Source organism: Dasypus novemcinctus, chromosome 27 (genome assembly GCF_030445035.2).
Source record: "Dasypus novemcinctus isolate mDasNov1 chromosome 27, mDasNov1.1.hap2, whole genome shotgun sequence".
NCBI classification, from domain to species: Eukaryota; Metazoa; Chordata; class Mammalia; order Cingulata; family Dasypodidae; genus Dasypus; species Dasypus novemcinctus.
In genome coordinates, this window is record NC_080699.1 from 24,187,763 (window position 1) to 24,210,094 (window position 22,332).

Here is a 22,332-nt window from a genome sequence, read left to right on the forward strand (position 1 = left end):
ACCGAAAAGGTCAGGAAGTGGAGTATTAAATAAGTAATCCCCAGAGAGTTTTCCACCCCAAACAACCACAGATGATATTTTTGTTCAGTGGTTTCTCGATAAACCGTGAGGTCCACCCAGTTCCTGTCTCGATAAGTTAAAAAGTACATCTCCTATGCCCCCTTATTTCCCACTCCGACCCTCTTCTCTGCCCTTGCAATCTCTGGCCCCAGACTAGGACCCTGAAACCAGGTGGAAGTCAAAGAGCACATTTATGAGCATAAAGAAAATGCAAAGAAATAGACTCAGGCTTTGAACCAGCAATAATACTTTTCTGTCTGTTGTTCAGGGGCAGAGTCCTCAGCAATGGGCATGTGATGTGACATTTTACTTCTGCCAAATGTCAATTGAGATGGGACGTTTGATTTGGTTGATTTGTCCTGAGCAGTTCCACATGTCAGAGATGTGATGCCACCCCATGTGATGACCCAGGGCCCTCTCTCATCCTCCCTGGACAGTCCCAGTATGCCTTGGCAACCTGATACGGGCAGAGAATGCCTGTCCCTGATTACAATCCCTTCTGCAACTGTGTCCTTGGAGCCTTCCTTCCAAGGCAGTGGTTCCCAAAGTTGAGAATCACTCAGCACAACTGTTCAAATGCAGATTCTGGGCTCCACTCTCTGAAAGTCTGATTTAATAGTTCTGGGGATCCCCAGTTATCTCTATTTTTCATACAAGCTGCTGGGGGATTCTGATGTATGTGGTCTTGGACCCACCCTTTGAGACGTCCTGTAAAGTAATGGCTACACGCTTCCTTTGTAGCCCTCTGGCGTCTACAGATGCAAAGAACAAGATAGTGATCTTTAAAAGAGGAAAGACATCACAAGCAAAAAGTGATTAAGTAAATGAGCAAATTCTTAAGAAGCTCAACAAACCCCTAATGAGCAATCCATACCTAGGTACACCTTAGCGAAACTGCTAAGGACAAAGGCAAATAGGAAATCTTGAAAGAAACCAAGAAATAAAAGAAATTTTTATTTCTGTGAAACCTTTTATTTCTTTGAAAACCTTTTTCAAACACGGTTGAAAAAGGGAAGCAGATGTGGCTCAAGCAGTTGAGTGCTTGCTTCCAACATGGAAAGTCCCAGGTTCTATTCCCAACGCTTCCTAAAAAAAAAAAAAACCAACGAAGGGGCACTGTTGTGGCTCGGTGGTTGAGCACCAGCTTCCCACATACGAGTAGTTCAATCCCCAGCCCCTGATACCTGAAAAAAAAGAAAATAAAATTGTATGGCATTTACCCAGTAATTTCACTGTTAGAAATCTGTCCTAAGAAAACAGAGAGTCATGCAAAGGTTATGTTGCACAAGGATGTTCATTACAGTGCTTTGAGGAAGAAGAATGTTTAGTCTAATGTCCAACAAGAGAGGAATCAGCTAAGTAGATTATGGTGTTGCCAGAAATAATATTCAAAACATAAAACATTCCATTTAATAAGGGTTCTGGAATATTAACCTTTTAGTTGTGAAAAGTTGGGGAAAGGATGTCCAGGGAAGCCTGAAGTGGGAAAGAGTTTAGGTAGTATACCAATGAATATACTCTTTATTTGCTAAGAAAAATTTCAAATAGAACTCGGGGAGAACTGTGCAGTCATTAAAAATTGTTATAGTATGCCTGTATATACATTTGTGAAGACTCGCCAAACTGTACACTTAGGACCTGTGTACTTTACTGTGTGTAATTATATCATAATTTTTTAAAAGTACTGTATTACAGAGTAGTGGTTAAAGGCCTGTATTGCAGACTGGAATGGCTCTGGTTTAGAGAAAATAGTTCCACCGATTCCCAGACAAGTTGTTTAATTTTTCTAAGTTTCAATTTCCTGTTTGTAAAGCGAAAATAATGAGAGTATTGACTCATCATGTTGTTGTGAGGATTAAGGTAATTAATGAAAAACACATTAGCACAATGTTAACACTTAGTAAGTGTTCAATGACTGTTAGACATCATTGGATAATATGAGAAATAAATGTGATATGACATTATATATATATAAAAGTCAAATACAAAATTATATCTGTGGTATGATTAAAATTACATTTTTCAAAAACTGTTTCACCTATGTATAAAACAAAGACAAGGAGAAAATACATCAAAATGTTAGCAGCAGTGGTTATATTATGTATCTATGAGTAACTTACTTTTTCTTCTTTTTAATCTTCTCTGCACCACCACAGTTTATTTATTTAGTATGCACTGTTTTTTTTTAAAGATTTATTTATTTATTTCTCCCCCTCCCCCACTGCACCATTTTCTAGTCTCTGAGTCCATTTGCCATGTGTTTTTCTGTGTCTGCTTGTCTTCTCTTTAGGTGGCACCAGGAACAGATCCTGGGACCTTCTGGAGAGGGAGAGAGATGCTCAATCCTTTGAGTCACCTCAGCAACCTGGTCTGCTGCATCTTTTATTGTCTGTCCTCTGTGTTTCTTTTTTGTTGTGTCATCTTGCTGTGCCAGCTCTCCATCCGGGCCAGCTTGTCACACAGGCCAGCACTCCACTTGGGCCAGCTTGTTGCATGGGCCAGCACTCTGTGTGGGCCAGCTCACCACTCAGGCCAGCTCACTCTGTGGGCCAGCTTTGCCTTCACTAGGAGGCCCCAAGAATCTAATCCTGGACTTCCCATATGGTAGACGGAAGCCCAGTCACTTGGGAATGGGGCAGGCAGATGAAGCAGACGTGGGACACAGAGAAATCTAAATAAAAGGTAAGTGATTAAGTAAATGAGCTAATTATTAAGAAGCTCAACAAACCCAAAGTGAGCAATCCATACCTAGGTATATCTTAGCAAAACTGTCAAAGACAAAGGCAAATAGAAAATCTTGAAAGAAGCCAAGAAATAAAAGAAGCATAATCTTAAAGGAGAATAAGACTAATGGCTGACTTGTTGACAGAGACGAGGGGAGCCAGGAAACAATGGCATTGTATCTTTAAAATACTTATAGAAAATAACTGCCAACCCAGAATTACATAATCAGCAAAAATATCCTTCAGATCTGAAAATGAGCACTTCCACTTCTGGCCAAAATGGAGTAACAGGTCTGTATTTACCCTGCTCTTGAAAAAACCTTCTAAAATGGGCAATAAATACATAAAATGGCTTTCAAGACCTTGAACATCAGGCAACAAAATACAGTGACCTTGAGAGATGGAAAGCAAACAAGGTGAGTCATGTGATTGCCCCATCATACTGCCTTGAGAGATTTTCCAAGTAATAGCATGGTAAGGGGGAACTGAGTCAGAGCCTGCACAGCTGGAATTCAAACGACAGAACACAAAAGAGGAGAAAGCTGCACACAGACAGAACTTTTGAGATCTGAAGATGGCTTCCTGGGAGTATTCAGCAGAGTACTGATCAGTGTACCCATAAGAAGAAACTGCCTGGGTCGGAGGAAGAACCTTCTGAAAGGATTAGTGGGAACAGCCCCTGGTGCTCACTCAGTACCTAGAACTGTGCCTGTTCCACTACCCAGGCTGGAAAAACTGATAATTCAAAGTATTCAGGATGTTCTTGCCTCAGTAAAGGGAAATAATTTGACCTAGATTGAGCACTACTCTGGATTCACCTAACAAATGACAAAAGCAAAACCTAAAAGGATAAAAGTATTTCCAAGTAACTGCACAAGAATATAGCTCCAGAATAATTATAGTATTAAATAGTACAAAAATACCCTGTACGCAACAAGGTAAAATTCACAGTATCTCGAATCCAGTAAAAGATTACCAGACGTGCAAAGGAAAACATGACCCCTAAGAAGGAGACTATTGAAACAACCCAGAACAGTCATAGATGCTAGAATTAGCAGGGAGATACCAAAACAGTTATCACAGGTGTATTTCAAATGTTCAAAAAGTTAAGGAGAGACATGGAAGATACTTTGTTTTTAAAACAAAGTTTCAAACTTCCAGGTGAAAACTACAATGCTGAAAATGAAAAATACACTGAGTGGGATTAACAACAGAATCAACAATGCAGGAGAAAAGATAAGTGGACTTGAAGGCCTAGCAATAGAAAGTACTGAAAATGAAGCACAGAGCAAAGAGCCAAAAAATAAATACAACATAAGAGAGCTGTGGGTCAACTTCAAGCAGCCTAAAATATGGGTAACTGGAGTACCTGAAGGAGACAGAGAAAGAGAAAAATATTTGAATAAGTATCTGCCAAAACTCTCCAAACTTAATGACAATTAGAAACCCGTATTTAAAAACCAAGCAAAACAAACAAAAACTCCAAGAAACATCTAGAAAACTACAGGAAGGCAATCATAAGCAAATTGCTCAAAGTAATGTTAACAAGAAAGAAAAGATTTTAAAAGTAGACAAAGAAGGACATGATACCTACAGAAAAAGGATTAAAGATAAGGATGAAAGTAGATTTCTCATCAGAAACAATGCAAGTAAAAAGATAGTGGAGCAACATCTTTAAAGAACTGAGAAGAAAATACTATCTATAGAATTCTATGCCCAGCAAGAATATCTTTCAAAATAATGGTGAATTAGGAATTTACAGATATACAAAAGCCGAAAAGGATTCATGACCAGAAGAACTTCACTGCAAGAAAAGTTAAATGTAAAACTTCAGGCAGTAGGAAAATGCCAGATAGAAATCTGGATCTGCACAAAGGATCACCAGAAATGCAAATAACTACATAAGCAAATATGTAAGCTCATTTCTTATTTTTAAATCTCTTTAAAAGATAATCAACTCAATTAAAAATAATTGCAATGTATTATGTGGTTTAGAATATAAGTAAATGTAAATTGTATAGCAAAAGTAGCATAAAGTCTGGGGGGAGAGAAAATAGAAGTCTGTTATTATGAAATTCCTATATTGTATATGTGAGGCCAAAACACTTGAAGGTAGATTGTGGTGAGTTAAAGATGTATATCGTAAACTCAAAAACAACCACTTAAACAAAAAAACTAAGAGTTATAGTTAATAAGCCAATAAAGGAAATGTTTTAATATTCAAGTAATACAAAAGAAGAAAGAAGGAAAGGAAGAACATAGAAAAGATGGGACAAAGAGGAAACAAATAGCAAGATGATAGACTCTAACCTAACTATATCAATAATCACATCAAGTGTAAATGTTCTAAACACCCCCAATTAAAAGGCAGAGATTGTGAGACTGGATTAAAAAAAAAACAACACAAAAGCAACACCTAACTATTAGCTGCCTACAAGGAATGTACTTTAAATATAAAGATACATATAGGTTAAAAGTAAAAGGATGAGAAAAGATAGGCCATGCTAACACTAGTCAAAAGAAAACTGGAGTAGGTATATTGATATCAGGCAAAGTATCCTGAGAGCAAAGAATAGAGAAGGTCATCAGGCATAGAGAAGGTCATCTCATAATGATAAAGGAGTCAAATAATCAAGAAGATAACGATCATTAACATTTGTGCACCTTCAAAATACATGAAATAAGAACTGATAGAATTTCAAGGAGAAACAGGCACATCTACAATCAGTAAAAAATTTCAACACCCCTTTCTCAATAAGTGATAGAATAAATAGGCAGAAAATCAATATGGATATAATATACTTGACCAAAACTATCAAACACCTTGACCTGATTGATTTTTATACAACATTCCACCTAAAGACAGCAGAATACACCTTCTTTCGAGTACACACAGAACATTTACCTAGACAAATTTTGACCCATAGAGCAAGTCTAAATAAATTCAAAATAATTCAAGTCATACAAAGTACGTTCCCTGACCGCAATGGAATTAAATTAGAAATTAACACCAGAAAGATATCTGGAAAATCACCAAGTGTCTGGAAACTAAATCTCACACCTCTAAATAACATGTGGTCAAGGAAGAAGTGGAAAGAGAAATTAGAAAAGTATTCTGAATTGAGTAAAAATGAGAACACAACAGATCAGAACTTACAGAATCCACTAAGCAGTACTTAGGGAGAAATTTATAGCACTAAATACCTGTTTAAGAAAATTATCAAGTAAATAACCTCAGCTTCCACTTTAAGAAACTACAGAAAAAAAGAACAACTTAAATCCTAAGTAAACAGATAAAGGAAATAATGAAGACCAGGGTGGAAATTAATGAAATAGAAAACCAAACAAAACAATAGAGAAAATCAATGACACCAAAAGCTGGTTCTTTAAGATCAATAAAATTGATAAATCTCTAGCAAGACTGATTAGAATAAAAAGAGAAAAGACACAAATGATCAATATTATGAATGAAAAAGTGGCATCACTCAGCAGGTTCTACAGATATTAAAAGAATAAGAAGATATTATGAACAAGTTTATGTAAAAAAATTTGACAACCTGGATGAAATGAACTGATTCCTTGAAAAACACAAATTACCAACGCTCACTCTAAAAGACAGACAACCTGAATAGCACTGTATCTATTAAATAATTTGAAATTGTATTTAAAAACCTACCCACAAAGAAAACCCCAGTGGTTTCACTGGTGAATTTTACCAAGCACTTAAGAAAGAAATAATACAAAATCCACACAAATTCTTCCAGAAATCTGAAGGACTTCCCAACTTATTTTGAGTCCAGAATTACCCTGATACTAAAACCAAAGACAATTGTAAGAAAAGAAGGCAAAGGGCCAATATCCCTCATAAACATACATGAAAAACTTTGAACAAAAATTCAGTAAACTGAACCCAATGATATATTAAAAGGATAATACATCATGACCAAGGGGGGTTTATCCCAGGGTGTTAGGGTTGAATAAACATTTGAAAATCAATGTAATTCATCAGATTAACAAACTAAACAAGATTTAACACCCATTCCAGATAAAAACTAGGAATAGAGAGGAACTTGCTTAACCTGATAAAAAGCATTGACAAAAAACCTACAGCTAGGAAGTGGACTTGGCCCAATGGATAGGGTGTCCACGTACCACATGGGAGGTCCACGGTTCAAACCCTGGGCCTCCTTGACCCGTGTGGAGCTGGCCCATGCGCAGTGCTGCTGCGTGCAAAGAGTGCCCTGCCATGCAGGGGTGTCCCCCACATAGGGGAGCCCCACACACAAGGAGAGCCGCCCAGCGTGAAAGAAAGTGCAGCCTGCCCAGGAGTGGTGCCGCACACACGGAGAGCTGACACAACAAGATGGCACAACAAAAAGAAACACAGATTCCCAGTGCCGCTGATAAGGATAGAAGCGGTCACAGAAGAACACACAGTGAATAGACACAGAGAGCAGACAACTCGGGTGGGGGCGAGTGGGGAAGAGGAGAGAAATAAATAAAAAATAAATCTTTAAAAAAAAAAAAACAAAAAGAAACCCTACAGCTATATCCACATTTAGTGGCAGAAGGCAATGTTTCCTGGCTAAGATCAGGAGCAGGACAGGGATTTCCATTCACTCTTTCTACTCAACATTTTACTGGAGATTCTAGCCAGGGAAATTAGGCAATAAATAAATAAATAAATAAATAAATAGAAAGCATCTGGATTAGACAGGAAGAAGTAAAACTGTCTTTATTCTCAGATGGCAATGATTATGTAGAAAACCTGATGAAATCTACAAAAAAGCTACTAGAACTAATAAGTTAGCAAAGTAACAGAAGCAAAGATCCATATGCAAAAATCAATTTCTATTACTATTTCTATTACTAACAAAAACAACACAAAACAGAACCTGGAATTTTTTTTTAAAATACTGTTTTCAATAGCATCAAAGAAAGTACCAAAACTAACCACACGTTGTGCCATAAATCAAGTCTCGATGACTCTCAAAATTCAAAATCATTCAGAGTATGTTCTCTGACCACAGGGGAACTAAACTATAAATCAATAAAAAGAAATAACTGGAAAATCCTCATCTGCCAGGGAAGGAAATAATAACACTTCTAAATAATCCAAGGGCCAAAAAGAATTCATAATGAAAATTTAAAATATTTTTAACAAAGTGATAGACATAATTAAACTTGCAGGATATGGCTAAAACAGTGCCCAAAGAGAAATGGAAAACCATAAGTACATAAATTAGAAATGAAGAAAAGCTGAAAATCAATTCTCTAAGTTGCCATCTCAAGATAATAATAAAAACAGCAAAGCAAACCTAAAGAAAGTAGAAGGGAGGATATAATCAAGATAGAACACAAATTTAGAAACAGAAAACAAGGATATAACTTAAAAACAAACAAAACCAAAAGTTGGTTTTTAAAAATGTTAGTAAATTCAGTAAACCTCTAGCAAAACTGATATCAAAATAAGACAGAAAACATGGATTATTAATATCAGGAGTGAAAAAGGGAGATCTTACTACAGATGCTATTCTATTATAATCTACAATATAAAAATAAGAAGGCTATATTTTGAAGATTTATTCCAAAAACTTGAACAATTTGGATGAAATGGATAAATTCTTCAATACACAGACCCACACAAATTAACAAACCTAAGAGAACACTAAACAGAAAATTGGAATATTCTCCTATCTCTTAAAGAGAGTGAATCTCTGCCCCCCAGCTCTCTGCTGGCCCCGTGGGTGTCACAATATAGAAGCCAGCTAAGGGTTAAAGAGGAAGTTGTAGGCAGATTTGGGGTGCTCCCTTTTGTGGCTCCCTTCTTTCCAGGATTTTTCCTTCTCAGTTTCCAGGTGCTCTGGCAACCCCAAGTCCTGTCCTTTGGTGGCATCCTCAGCCCCGTAAGACTGGCTGTTACCAGCAGCTCTAGCAGGCCACGAGCCACTGCCACGAACTGGATGCGCTCTCAGGCCCACAGGGTTCACTTTCCTCCTTTCAAGCGACGTGGCCCCTGCGGATTCTGGCTGCTTCTGGTTGTTCTTTGGTGCCTTCAAACAGTTGTGTTGTTTTGCTTGTTTCTTTTGCAGGTGATATAACTTTTTTGTAAAGATTTCAAAGTTCCAGAAGAGTTGCAAGAATAATACAAAGACTTCCTGTGTACCCTTTACACAGAGTTGTCAATTGTTAACATATCTGCATGATTGCTTTCTGGGATGGACAGATGAGTGGATGAAAGGATGGATGGACGAAGTGGGTGGATGGATAGATACATAGATAGATATAGACATAGATATATAAATAGATATGAGGTTGTATATATATTTTAATAGACTTTTTTTTTTTCAGATACTGAGGGCTGGGCATTGAACCTGGAATCTCAAATGTGGGAAGCTGGCGCTCAACCACTGAGCCACATCAGCTCCCCTGAGCTGGTTTTTTCACTTGTGGTTTGTTTTTTGTTTTTTTAGGAGGCACCAGGAACCGAACTTGGGACCTCCCATGTAGGTAACAGGCACTCAACCGCTTGAGCCACATGCGCTCCCCTAGGCCTTATTTTTCATTTATATAACTGTTTTGATCACCTGCTATTTAGTCCATTGATGAGGGAGGGATTCCTGCCCTACGGTTATGGGGATGGTTGACACATAACACCCAACAATGGACAGATGAGATTGACAGCGGTGCATTATTCCATATGCTCACAGCTCTGGGGAGGATACCATGTAGCACGTGAGCTTCCAGGATGCACATGGGAACTCACTGAACACGGGCTGTGAGAAGCAGCCTTTGTAACATCAAGAGGGTGGGGTGCCCCCTGGTTCCTGCAAAAGGATGGGATTGATTTGTTTGAATAATTCTGAGGGTTGGCAGGGAAACTCACTATTCAAGGATAAGCAGGAATTGCACCTAGTCCATCTGAAAAGGAGGTTGTTTGGCTAGCAGACTGTATCCATGGGAGCAGGATGGGGAAGAAAACTTGTGGTTAGGCCATTTGAGGCCCTCCCAATTTCACAAGATGTCAAGGCAGCACATAATATTAAATTTAGGCCCTATACCACATTAAGTTTTAGATTTACAGAAAAAGTGAGAAAGTACAGAGAGTTTCCATATACCCTGTACTCAGTTTCCCCGATTAGTAACATCTTGCATGGGATGGTATATTTATTATAATTAATGGACCAACACTGATCCATTATATTAACTAAAGTCTGTATTTTATCCAGATTTCCTTAGTTTTTTACCTAATGTCCTTTTTCCTGTTGCAGAAGCCTATCCGGGTTGTCCCATTACATCGTCATGTCTCCTTAGGCTCCCTTTGGCTGTGAGGGTTCCTCAGACTTTCCTTATGTTTGAATGATCTTGGCAGTTTTGAGGAGTACTGGTCAGGTATTTAGAAGAACATCTCTCGGCTGGGATTTGCCTGGTATTTTTTTCATGATTAGGCTAGGATTATGGGTTTTGGGGAGAAAGACTACAGAGGTAACGTGCCATTTTCATCACATCATATCAGGTGTACACACATCAACATGACTGACCACTGTAGGTGTTGACCTTGATCACCTGGCTGAGTTGGTGCTTGTCAGGCTTCTCCACTGCAAGTTACTCTTTCTCCCCTTCCATACCTCACTCTTTGGAAGGAAGTCACTCGGGCAGCCCACACTTAAGGAGTGGGACTTATGCTCACCCCTCACTGAGGGCAGAGCATCTCCATAAATTATTTGGAATTCTTCTACATGGGAGATTTGGACCTTCTCCTAGTTGAGATTATTTTATACTTTAATAAGAGTTCATAATTATCAGTTATTCCAGTACAAATATTCCCTCATTACCTGACCTGGATCTTCCCGTATCCAATGTTTGTTGGACCCTTACCATGTTTCACGAGCTGTGCTTAACATCTTTTACGTATCTTATTTCATTTGATCCTTGCAATAATCCCATTATCCCCATTTCATAGATAAAGAAACTGAGGCTCAGAGAGCTGTCTGTGACACTCTTTAACTCTTACATGTGCTTTGTGTACTATGCTCTAAAAATCGGAGTGAATTCCCTTACATCTTCGTGGACCCAGGTTTGGGGGTTGCTAGGTGAACCCTACTCTGAATCCTCTTGTGCACACGTTCCTCAGCCCGGCCTCCCTGTGGGGTCTGGTGGTGTAGGAACTGGGCGCTGGCCACAGTTTGCCCAAGGGCACATCCAGAATCCATCTATCTGCATGAATTCCCGTGGGTGCCTGAAGTCTCTGGAAAGACCGCAAGACCCTGCTCGCCACCACGGCCCCAGCGCGTGAGGGGCCCCCGCCCAACGCCTTCACCCAGGCAGAAAGTACCCTCACCACCAAAGGGCAAAAAACACTCCTTACACCTAGGAAGACCTGAGAGGTCTAGAGGCCTGTTTCACACTCTGCGCAAAATCCCCCACCCAGAGGTTCAGAGGCGAGAGGACAGGGAGGGCGTTGCAGACTGAAAAGCCGCTAATGGTTGGAACAGAAAAGCAAAGGGGACAAACAATCTCTGGACCGTTAACCCACCTGCCCCCACAACAGCCCCTAGAGAAGGAATCAGGGGTACCACCGAGAAGCCAGCCACTCACCACTCAAGGGGTTGCCCATCTCCACCCCCAACCCACAGGAAGGCCAAACAGGGCCACATGCAGACGCTCATTTGATCTTTACAAAAGCCCTGGGAGGAGGGCGGGCGGCCGTTTACAGCCTCGCTTTGCCATAGAGGAAAAGCAGATTCAGAGAGGCGAAATGATTTGCCAAACACAATAAATTGGCACCTTGTTTAATTCCATCTTTGGGCTTTTTTTTTTTTTAAGATTTATTTTTTATTTATTTCTCTCCCCTTCACCTGCCCCCCCGTTGTCTGCTCTCTGTGTCCATTCACTGTGTGTTCTTCTGTGTCCGCGTGCATTCGTGTCAGCGGCATCAGGAATCTGTGTCTCTTTTTGTTGCGTCATTTTGCTGCATCAGTTCTTCGTGTGTGTGGCGCCACTCCTGGGCAGGCTGCGCTTTTTTCATGTGGGGTGGCTCTCCTTATGGGGTGCACGCCTTGTGCATGGGGCTCCCCTATGCAGGGCACATCCCTGCATGGCAGGGCACTCCTCATGTGCATCAGCACTGAACGTGGGCCAGCTTACCACACGGGTCAGGAGGCCCTGGCTTTGAACCCCGGACCTCCCATGTGGTAGGTGGACGCTGTAGCCATTGAGCCAAATCCCCTTCCCTATCTTGGGCTTTTTACATGGAATGGTTGGAAGGAAAAGATTGGAGCCACTCCTATTGTTCAAAAAGTAGCAGTCACTTAATAATGGTGGCTAATAAAGATACAGATGAAAAATGTGGGCCCAAACAGTCGTCCCCAAAACTGAGAGTCAGCCAGGAAGACTGGCATGGCTAGTGTTGATCAAGAATGATTTTCTGCAAGAAGTGCTGAATACCCTGCAGGAGGAAGAGGAGGTGAGAAGGATCCACTCCCTTCCCCACCCCCCCACCCCCAGAGCATGCATCTCCTGGAGCACTGTGCCCAGGGTGGGCTCCCCATGCAGAGCCACCTCCTGTGTCCCGGGAACCCATCTCGAGATGTGCAGGTGGCACAGCTGGAGCTGGTGTCCCAGGAGATGAAACAGCCAACCTGAGTGCTCTCCTCCCAGCCAGCTCTGTCTCTAAGGGCTGCCAGCACGTGGCCTCCTGCCTAGCTCTGAGTGGGTCAATAGTAAAAGATGCTTGGTGACTTGAGCTTGGTGCTCCTAGAGGAGGACTGAGGCACAGAGAGAAGTCGTTCTCCCGAGATCACACAGCCGGTCCATAGCAGACGCAAGATTCACACCAGGTCGACAAAGCACTCGGCACTTCAGTCCTTGCCTGGAGAGCTGGAAAATTGCCATCTTCTCACCCTAGACCCTGGAATTCCCAACACAATGTCCACCACACAGGAGGCTCCTGAGAAGTTTTAGGTGACCCAAGTTCAGAGGCCTGCCCCCAACACCGAGCTAGAGAGTTCCCTTGCTAAAGCACATGCCCCACTGCGCAGGAAGTCGAGGGGTGGGGCCTGTGGAAGAAGCAGGGAGGAAGGGGCCCTGCATGCAGAGGTGAAGGGCAAGGATTGGGGGATAGGATGGGAGGGGGCACGCCACTCGGATCCCCATGCAGCCCCTCAAGCCATGGGTACCACCCCCAGCCCTGCCCCTCCTGCCCGTGCTGAGCAAGGCCCGATTCTGCCATCTACGGGGAACACTCTTCTGTCCCCTCCTTCCCTGGTTACCCCAGCCTGTCCCTCAGATTTCAGCTCAAGCAGCGACTCCCTGCAGGAAACTTCCCAGGCCCTTCTCATCAGGCCAAGTCCCAGCCACAGGTTCTCATAGCACTCAGTGCGGTTGCAACTTTACATTTTATTGGGGTGATTATTTGATTAATGTCCTCTCCCAAGAGGGCAGGGTGTCTGTCCGATTTACCCACAGTGTAATCCCAGAATCCTGCAGTGTATGGTGCTGAGGGCCTGGTATGTTTATTGAGCAACTATTATTATTTATTATTGTCCGGTTTATTATTGAACATTAATAAGCAGTGACTGAGTGGATGGAAAGAGGAATGTTGAAACGTTGACACCCCCTGTGGCCGGCAGAAAAATGACCCCTGAAAAGAGGTCCCCAGCCTCATCTCTGGAACTGGGAACGCTGCTATGGAATCAGCGTCTTTGGAGATGTGATTCAGTTAAGGATTTTGAGATGGGAAAATTATCGTGGGTTACCAGGGCGGGCCCTAAATGCAATCACCTGGAGGAGGGAGCCAGCGAGATGGCGTGCAGAGATGGGAGCAGCTGGAGGGAGGAGCCACCAGAAGCCGGCAGAGGCAAGGAGCAGGTGCTCGCTGGAGCCTCACCTGGAGGGAGCGCAGCCCTGCCAAAACCTTGACTTGGCCCAGGCAAACTCATTTCAGACCTCGGGCCTCCGGAACTGTGAGAGAAGAAATGAAGCCAGCAAGTTTGTGGTAATTTGTTGCAGCAGCTCCAGGAAATGAAAACTGTCCCCAGGCTTGGTCCCTCCGCCTCACCCTAACCCCAACCCTCCTTCCCTCACCCTTCTCCATGTCCAGGCACTTCAGATCCGTAGGAGAATAAAGAATCTAAAAAGGAAAAAAAAAAGAAAGGAGGAAAAATGAAGAGAAGGAGAGGAGTGTGAGGCTAAAAAAGGCTAGAGCAGGAGAGCAGGGGGCAGGGTACCTTACTCAGTGGCTGGAGGCAGAGCCGAAGCTGCAGGAAGAGCCCGTGTCCGTTCCTCCCAGTGAACAGAAGATTCTCAAGGGGAAGTGGGAAGGGCTGAGGGTTCTTCCGGCCTCTGTCTGCCAGCCACGGGCCATGATCCCCACACAGGAGCCCACCTACAGCCAGTCCACACTTGCCTTGCCGTTCCCAAATGTGCTGGGTATGCTCCTGCCCCAGGGCCTTTGCACTTACTGTCCCGCTGCCCTGAATGCTTTTCCTCCAGGTATCCACGGGGCTCGTCCCTCGCCTCCTTCAGATCCTTGCTCAATGTCACCTACTCAATGGGGCCTACCCTGACCACCCTGTTTAAAATTGCAACATCCCTCCCCCATTCCCTATACCCTTCCCTTGCTTTATTTTTTTCTGCAGTGCGAATTGCCATCTGACGTACTACATAGTTATTTATTACTTAGTGTCTGTCCCCTCCTACTAGAATGAGCACTCTCTGCAGCAGGGGTTTTTTGATTGGTTTGGTTTGGTTTAAATCTACTTTGCCTAGAACAAAGCTTGGAACATGGTAGCCCATCAATAACCATTTGCTGTATGAATAAACGTTCTCAGAGGGCCGTTATCTGGAGAAAATGGGAGTGCGGGGCGAGCACCCTCAGGTTGCGGCAGCTGGGAGCAGGAGAGTAAAGACTTAGCTTCAGCAGCTGCATCCCGGCCACAGCTCCACAGGCCGCCAGTGCCCGAAGCACAGCCTGCAGGGCACCCCGCACGGTCTGGGGTCATTTTCACACCCACGGGACCATGAGCATCGTCACAGGCCCCGTTCCTGGCTGCTCTGGGCTCTGAGTCTCCCGCAGGGGGAAGCGGCAGAAGCTGAACACCTGCCAGTGGGCCCCAGAGCTGGCCCTTTGCCAACCGCCTGGCATCTGGAACTATGTCAGCTGCTTCTGGTGCAGGTGGGGGCAGAGAGGACAAGGGAATATGGTGTGACTTCGACAAACCTAGGCTTCAAATCCAGCGGTACCATTGACGGAGCGACTTTGGGAAAACCACGTAACCCTTCTGAGATTCCTCTTCTGTAAAACGAGATCAAAGGACATCATAGGAGCAAATTACCGCCCCCAAAATCATAAACACTAGCTTTCCTTTCGCCTCCCTTTCCAACGAAACACCCTCCAAGGCAAACACCAAACTCTTTGATTTCTGTATCCCTGGTGCCTAGTCCCGGCCCAGGTCACCGTGACGGGTCCTGGTGAGTCCTTGGTGAATGTCTGCAGATTGGAGCTGTTGACCCAAGGCGCAGAAGGGCCATAGGGAAGGTGTAGCAGTTACGGAATCTGTCACCAAATTGGGGAGTTGGAAGAGATGCGCCACTGCCTCCTTCTCTAATGTGTGGTGAGGAGAGTTGGCCTGGAGAGGGGCAAAGAATAGAGCTGTCGAGCTCAGAACGTGGTGCCGTGGAGCGAGACTGGGGCAAGGGGTCCGCAGGGCCCCCTCTGTGGCTGGGCAGGGAGCAGCAGCTGGGCCAGCTTCCAGCAACTGTGCGCAAACCCTTCGGCTGGCTCATACACACGGACGCAAGTGGTGACCATGTAGAAGAATTTCATGAACCTCAAAGGACTTATTTACTTCAGCTTTCTTTGAAATGAGACCTCGAACGTCCACAACTGGTAACATTTTAAACATGAGTCATCGATTTGGAATTCACACAGGACATCAGAGGGTTGATTAAAAATTGCATATATTTTTGAACACTCATTTACTTCGCCAAAGAATTTTTACATGCTTTGGACACTCATTTACCAAATCAAAGCTTTCAAAGTTTTAAGAAGTATAAAAAAATGACCTCATGAACGCTAAAATTCCACCAAAGAAATGCTCGGTTTTCCTTCCATGGGCCCTGGGAACCGTCCTGGTGAGAGGGGCTGAGCGGCAGTGAAGACACAAGGGGATTGGCTCCTGGCGAGCCAAGGATCAAAGTCACCCAAATGCGGGTCTATGAAAAGAGTTTGGGAGAGCAAGGTGAGAAGAGCTCTGACTAGTTTGTTCTTTTGTCCCAAAAGGTCAGATCGCCACAGAAGAACTCTGGGGGTGGGGTGTGAACCTGCCATGATCAGAACAGCTCTTCCTCTCTGGCTTTCGTTTTCTCATAAATTATAAGAGCCTCAGCTCCACCCCAGGACCGGGCTGCTTCCCTCTCCCGTGCCTCCCTCCCACCACTGTCCACTGGGCCACGTGTGCACACCCACCATCCGCCATCCCCGCTCGACCACCAGGTGCCATTTCTTGCATTTTGTCACCAATTCTGGGAGAGGAGAAAGACAATCTGTCCTGGGAAGAGTGCTGGAACAGGGGCCTTGGGATGGATGGATTGATGTCTCCATACAAAGATCCCGGGATTTAAGAGGCAGCAAGGTCTCCTGGGGCGGTGGGGGACAGGGTGGAGGGGTTCACAGTTAGGAGCCAGTCGAGTGTGGCCTAGCAGTGAGCGCAAAGGACTCCACCCTAGAGGAACAACAGCACGTGCAGGTGAACCCAACTTATGTTACAGTAATGATGCCCTACGTGTGTGAAGCACCTTAGTTACAGGGTTAATATCTAAATCGGTCCTTCTCAGGTCATAGCAGAGTGATTTATTACAAGACTAAAGGCTCTGAAGGGAGAGTGGGCGTAGCTCAGTGGTTGAGGGCTGCTTCCCACGTACATGGTCCCAGGTTCGCTCCCCAGTACCTCCTTATATAGAGAAAGAAAGAAAGAGAGAGAGAGAGAGAAAGAAAGAAAGTAAGAAAGAAAGAAACCCTCCGAAGGTCAAGCTCTGATTAATTTTTGTATCCCACAGGGCCTAGCAAAGGGTACTTAACAAATGTTTGCCTAAATCAATCTTCTCACTAACCCTAAAAGTCCGGAAGAAGAAGTCCCATTCTCACTTCATGGCAAAGACATCTGAGACCCGGGTCTTTGTGACTTGCCCAAAGTCAAGGACGACCACAGACAGACAAAACCCCAGTGTTACGTCTTATTGTCCAGCCTGCTTGCTGCTGCCAGAAGTGTGGCAGAGCATAGATCTTTAAATCCTTGAAGCTAAAGTCTGTAATTCAAGGGGTTGGAAGCAATTTCTGTATTAGAGAGCAGTGATTAGAACTTGTCTTTAGGGAAGTGGATGTGGCTCAGGCGACTGGGCTCCCACCTACCACAGGGAGGTCACTGATTCAGATCCTGGTGCCTCCTAAAGAAGACAAAGAGCTGGCGCAACAGGCAGGCACGGCAAGCTGACAGAACAAGATGACGCAACAAGAGATGCAGGGAGGGAAAACATAATGAGAGACACAGCAAAGCAGGGAGAGGGCATGGCTCAAGCGATTAGGTACCTCCCTCCCACATCAGAGGTCCCGAGTTTGGGGACAAGAAAGATGAACAGACACAGCAAGTGCAAACAACAAGGGGGTGGGAAAAAGAAATAAATAAAATAAATCTAAAAAAAAAAAAAAAGAATTTGTCTTTAGGTGGGAGCCATCCTCTGTCCTGGGAGAAGGTGAACTTTCCTTGTCATGTCAAAATAAAGTACATCCCATTGCTTTGGGCAAACCTCTGGATATCAACAGAGGCAATGCAGGGGCCTCACACTGCGGTGGTAAGCTTTTGTTTGGCAGTGTCAACTGGGCTCTCCTTAGCAGAGCTGTGCCCTGAGAAATGCTTTTCCCTGACTCTGAATTTAGGCTGCCCCAGGGAAAGTCCTTTATCCGGGTATTGCTCACAGAAGTCTGGGGGCTAAGGAGAAGCAGGTGGTGGGACACCTGTGGCCCTGGATTGGGCCACACATGCCACTCTCTGGGTCACACAGCTGGAGTCCCACCGAAGCTACTATTTAAGGCTAAGGCAGATTTGAGAGGCTCTACTGGCAACAGCTCTGGTTAATTTATGTGGGCCATTAAAGCCAGACTACACCTTTGGGGGGGGGGGGGGCGGCTAGGAATTTCCCATGAAGGGTATTGATCTGCTCTGAATCACCCTGAGGCAAAAAAGAAGGAGGGCTTTGAGCAGGGGGAAGGAGAGGCCTAGAGATTTCCAAAGGTGGGAGGTTACCTGGTCTCCCCACTCCCCGCCGCCCACCCCCCAGACACACTGCCGGAGCTTCAGGAGAGTCGGCAAGATGGAACTGCCCTGGTGGAAGCTACAGGAAGAGATCATCTTTCTGACCAGCTGCTTTGTCTGCACAGCTGGTTCGGAGGTTGTAAACCTGACTTGGCAATAACACAACCAAACTAACATCAAAGAATATTTTAATAAGGATATCAACATGCAAATGTAGAGAAGAGTCAAAATGATTGTGTTTTTCTTTAGCTTGACTATTTGAATTCTGCATGCAACAAAAAGAAGTGGGTTTTAATTCTTTCTGTGCCCTGACATTTCGTATGTTATTGAATTATCCAATAATTGAGGGGATTTATCATTATGTAGATAGCTCCCACAATGCTTGTCTAGCACTCCTGAAAGTACACAATGCAAGCGCTTGTGTATATTTCATAGTTTTTAATACTTTGAGGAAAAAGGGTCAAAAAAAAACAGTATTTGAGAGGAGAAAGTAAGTAAAAGAAAAATTCAAAAACGGTCTTACGAGACTTGTGTTACACACTCATGGGATTCTAATTATTATGAATTGTTACTATAATCCCCTACCCCACCCTAAGTAGTTTTCCCCACATGTGCTTTTAGTAGCTACTTTATTATTCTTTCTTTGGTACTTTTTGTCATTAAAAAAATTCATTGAAGTATATCACCCATACATGAACATGCATAAACAGTAAATGTAGAGTGAAAGTTGTGACTTTACAAAACAAACATGCATAACATCATACAGGGCTCCCATCCATCACCCCACCACAACGCTTTGCATTGTTGTGAAACAGTTGTTACAAACTACACAAGATCTCTTTGGTACTTTTGTTTCCTGCGAGCCTCCAACAACACGTGAAAATAGGTCTGTGCCCACGCTGCAAGAAAGCCAGCGCACAGGAAGTGAACTTAGCCCAATGGATAGGGCGTCCACCCACCACATGAGAGGTCCAAGGTTCAAACCCCAGGCCTCTTTGACCCGTGTGGAGCTGGCCCATGCGCAGCGCTGATGAGCACAGGGAGTGCCATGCCACGCAGGGATGTCCCTCGCGCAGGGGAGCCCCACGCGCAAGGAGTGCGCCCCGTAAGGAGAGCTGCCCAGCGTGAAAGAAAGTGCAGCCTGCCCAGGAATGGCACCGCACACACGGAGAACTGACACAACAAGATGACGCAACAAAAAGAGACACAGATTCCCGTGCCGCTGATAAGGATAGAAGCAGTCACAGAAGAACACACAGCAAATGGGACAGAGAGAGCAGACAACTGGGCGGGGTGGAGAAGGAAAAAAACCTGTGAAACAGCCTTGAGGTCACCATCCTTAGACACTAGGTGTGACCCGTGTGGCCACCAGGATGGCTCTGGGGTCGCAGGAGGCTTCCTTGGGATATAGAAATGGAAACCCAAGAGCCGTGGGATGGGAGCTGTTATTGTTTTAGAATTAAAGGGAAGTGATACCTCCCAACGCTGGAGAAGTCAAGACCATCTGGGCTAGAGAAGGGAAACACAGCTGTTTCTTGAAATGACATGGGATGCTTCTGTCAATGTTCTGCTTTCTATTTTATGTTAGCTTTCTGCTTCCCAAGTTGGCAGAGCAATGACAATGATGATTAAGGGTCACCTCGGTGGGGGGGGGGAGTTACCCCCTGTATCCTGGGGCGGGGGTGGGGCTCAGCTCAGCACACCGCCTGGAGGATGCCAGAGCTGGGCTCCCAGTCTTCAGCAGAAGGCACTGTTATTGGCAGACGGAACAGTGTTGTACCTGGCCTTACAACAGCCAGGAAGGTTGCAATTATTCCAGTCTCGCCAATGACTAGCGGAGGTAAAGGGCCAGGGCCAAGGGCGCCCAGCTGGCGACGGCCAAGCTCGACAGGCACTAGGTCTCCTGTGTCCGGGGCCCATGGCGCCTCCCTCCAGCCTTGGGAACCTGGAGCACTGACCAAGAACCAGGTCCCAGGCGGCTTCACGAGGGTGACAAGGCTCTTGGGCCCAGCTCTGCTGATCCCAGGAGATTAGCCGGGGTGGGGGGGGGGGGTCCCCACCTGAGGCTGACGGGAAGGATGTCCTTGCAAAGCCTTCCCAGGCTTAGCTATTGTGAAATGTCAGGCAAAGCGAGTCGAACTTTGCTCAGGAGACTCGAGTTTTAATTCTGCCACCAACTAGCGGAGTCACCTTGGCGAGTGACTTCCACGCTCTGGGTTTCCTCTTCTGTTTAAAAAAAAAATCTACCTTGTCCCTCTCCTGCCAACCCCTCTTCAGCAGATGCCCATTGCCCACCCTGCAACTCTCCCGTTTAAGTCTGGGCCACGTCTCTAAAGAGAGAGGGAAGTTCGGAAAGAGGTTTTGTCCCTTCTAAGTCTTTTACACTCAGCCAGAAGGGAGTCGAGGGACTGGACTTTCATGAGGTTCTACAGGCAAGAGCCAGAAGGCTCTACCCGGTGGGGGCGGGGCAGGGGCGGGGCCGGATGGGGGCCCAGCCTGTGGCTTGGGGGGCAGCTCACCTTGCAGGCTGATTTTCCAGCTCTGTCCGCTTCCTGGGTCAACTGCCTCTGGGTCTCACTCCCCTTCGTGTGCAGCTCGTGACTGGGAACTTCCCCAATCAGCAGTCTAGGGACAGAAACCACGGCGAGTCTGTCCCCACCCCCCACTTAGGGGCATCACTCTGAAGACCAAGATGAAGAAAAGCCAAAAGGAGACGACAGGACCCTAGAGAGCTCAAAACTCCCTTTGAAAGTCTCTCGCTGTGGCCCCGGGGACAAGACATCAGCCCAGCTCTGCTCACAGCCTCCTGCTACACCAAGCCCCAGATCCCCGGGGCTCGCCAGACCCCTCTCCCCACACTCTCGCAGTCCTGTCTCCCACCCATACCCCCAATCTCTCTCTTGCAACTCATTTGTCTCTGTCAAGAAATCTCCCGAGATTAGGAAGGACACTGTTGACATGGTGGCCAAAGCATGACTGGAATCAAACAGAACTGGACTGACACCTTAGTTCTGCCACTTACCGGCTGACTGACGCAGACAAGGACTTAGTGCCTGACCTTACTTCCCCCATCTGTAAGCCAGCCACAATGCTGCCCATCTCACTGGGTGGTTAAGAGATTAAATAGACAATGGCAAATAAATACGTAAAAGATAGACCACGTCTGTGTATCACTCGGGGTGGTAATGCTAGCTACTCTAGCGAAAGCGCCAAATCTCCAGGGCTAGATACAAGGGTCCACTCGTCAATCAAGTCAAAGGCTGATGCAGATGGGGTGTCTTTCCTGCAAAGCTCCTCCAGGAGAAGCTCCAGGAACCCAAGCTCCCTCCATCCCCGTGGAGTCCCCCACCAGATTCCCTCCGTCTGGCTGACGGAATAGCAAAGACAGTGCTAGGGGCCAGGCCTGGGAGGGGCACCCATCAGCTCACCTTCCCGTTGGCTAAAGCCCTGGCACATGGTTCCACCTACCTCTAAGGGACGCTGGGAAAGTAGTTGTCCTGCGAGCCCAGGAGCAGGAAATGGGGTTGCCAAGCATCCAGTCAGGCGCTGCCACAATAGGGGGGAGGTAGCAGAGTGCCTGGCCCAGAGTAAGAGCTCAATACACAGAGGATACTATGATAATTACCACCTACATCTGCGTCCGGTACTGGTGTGAATAGCAGAAATCACAGAACCCTAGGATGGGCTTTTCAGAACACTCCAAATAAATAACTGAATACAAACCAAACGAATGAATTTCTGTGTTTAAAAAAGGTCTGGCAGTCCTGTGACCAGCATAACTCCTGTTCTGGGTGCTTTCTGCGAGGCAGCAGTGTGCACTGGAAAAGCTCGCATTCGAATGCTGGCTTGGCCTAACCTGTCAGCCACAGTGGTTTTCTCATCTGTAAAACAAGGCTGCTCATTTACCCACTGTATAGGGTTCTGTGAAAATGCCATATTCCCTCATCTCAAAGCATACACTTCGCTCTGTCTAGAGCACTTTCCCTATACACTTTTCATCCAGCTACCTCCTACTCATCCTTCAAGTTGCAGCTTAGATGTCACCTCCTCCAGGAAACCTTCCCTATTTCACACCCAAGTATGGTCAAGTACCTATGCCCTGTGCCACCACATTAGCTGAACGTCCCTTAGCAGAGCACTTACCACAGCATTTTAAAATCTCTGTTCACTTTCCATCTCTAACTAGATGGTAGGTTTCTTGGGGGAAGGGACTTTGTCTTCATCACCATTTTGTCCCA

The 22,332-nt window shown here is 45.2% G+C and overlaps 1 long non-coding RNA gene across 4 annotated transcripts; it reads right to left on the reverse strand.

Moving 5' to 3' along the window:
* Positions 1-1,023: 1,023 nt before the first annotated feature.
* Positions 1,024-20,798, reverse strand: LOC101434250 (uncharacterized). 4 transcript variants are annotated; one of them, XR_011647622.1, is made up of 4 exons: positions 20,614-20,798; positions 13,869-15,412; positions 13,566-13,745; positions 1,024-1,146 (listed from the first exon to the last, which is right to left on the reverse strand). It is a non-coding gene; the product is annotated as an uncharacterized lncRNA (long non-coding RNA). The 4 variants fall into 4 exon arrangements; XR_002795857.3 differs by lacking the exon at positions 1,024-1,146 and having other exon boundaries at positions 11,442-13,745; positions 13,869-13,914; positions 14,012-15,412; XR_002795858.3 differs by lacking the exon at positions 1,024-1,146 and adding an exon at positions 11,442-12,231.
* Between the last annotated feature and the right edge of the window lie 1,534 nt (positions 20,799-22,332).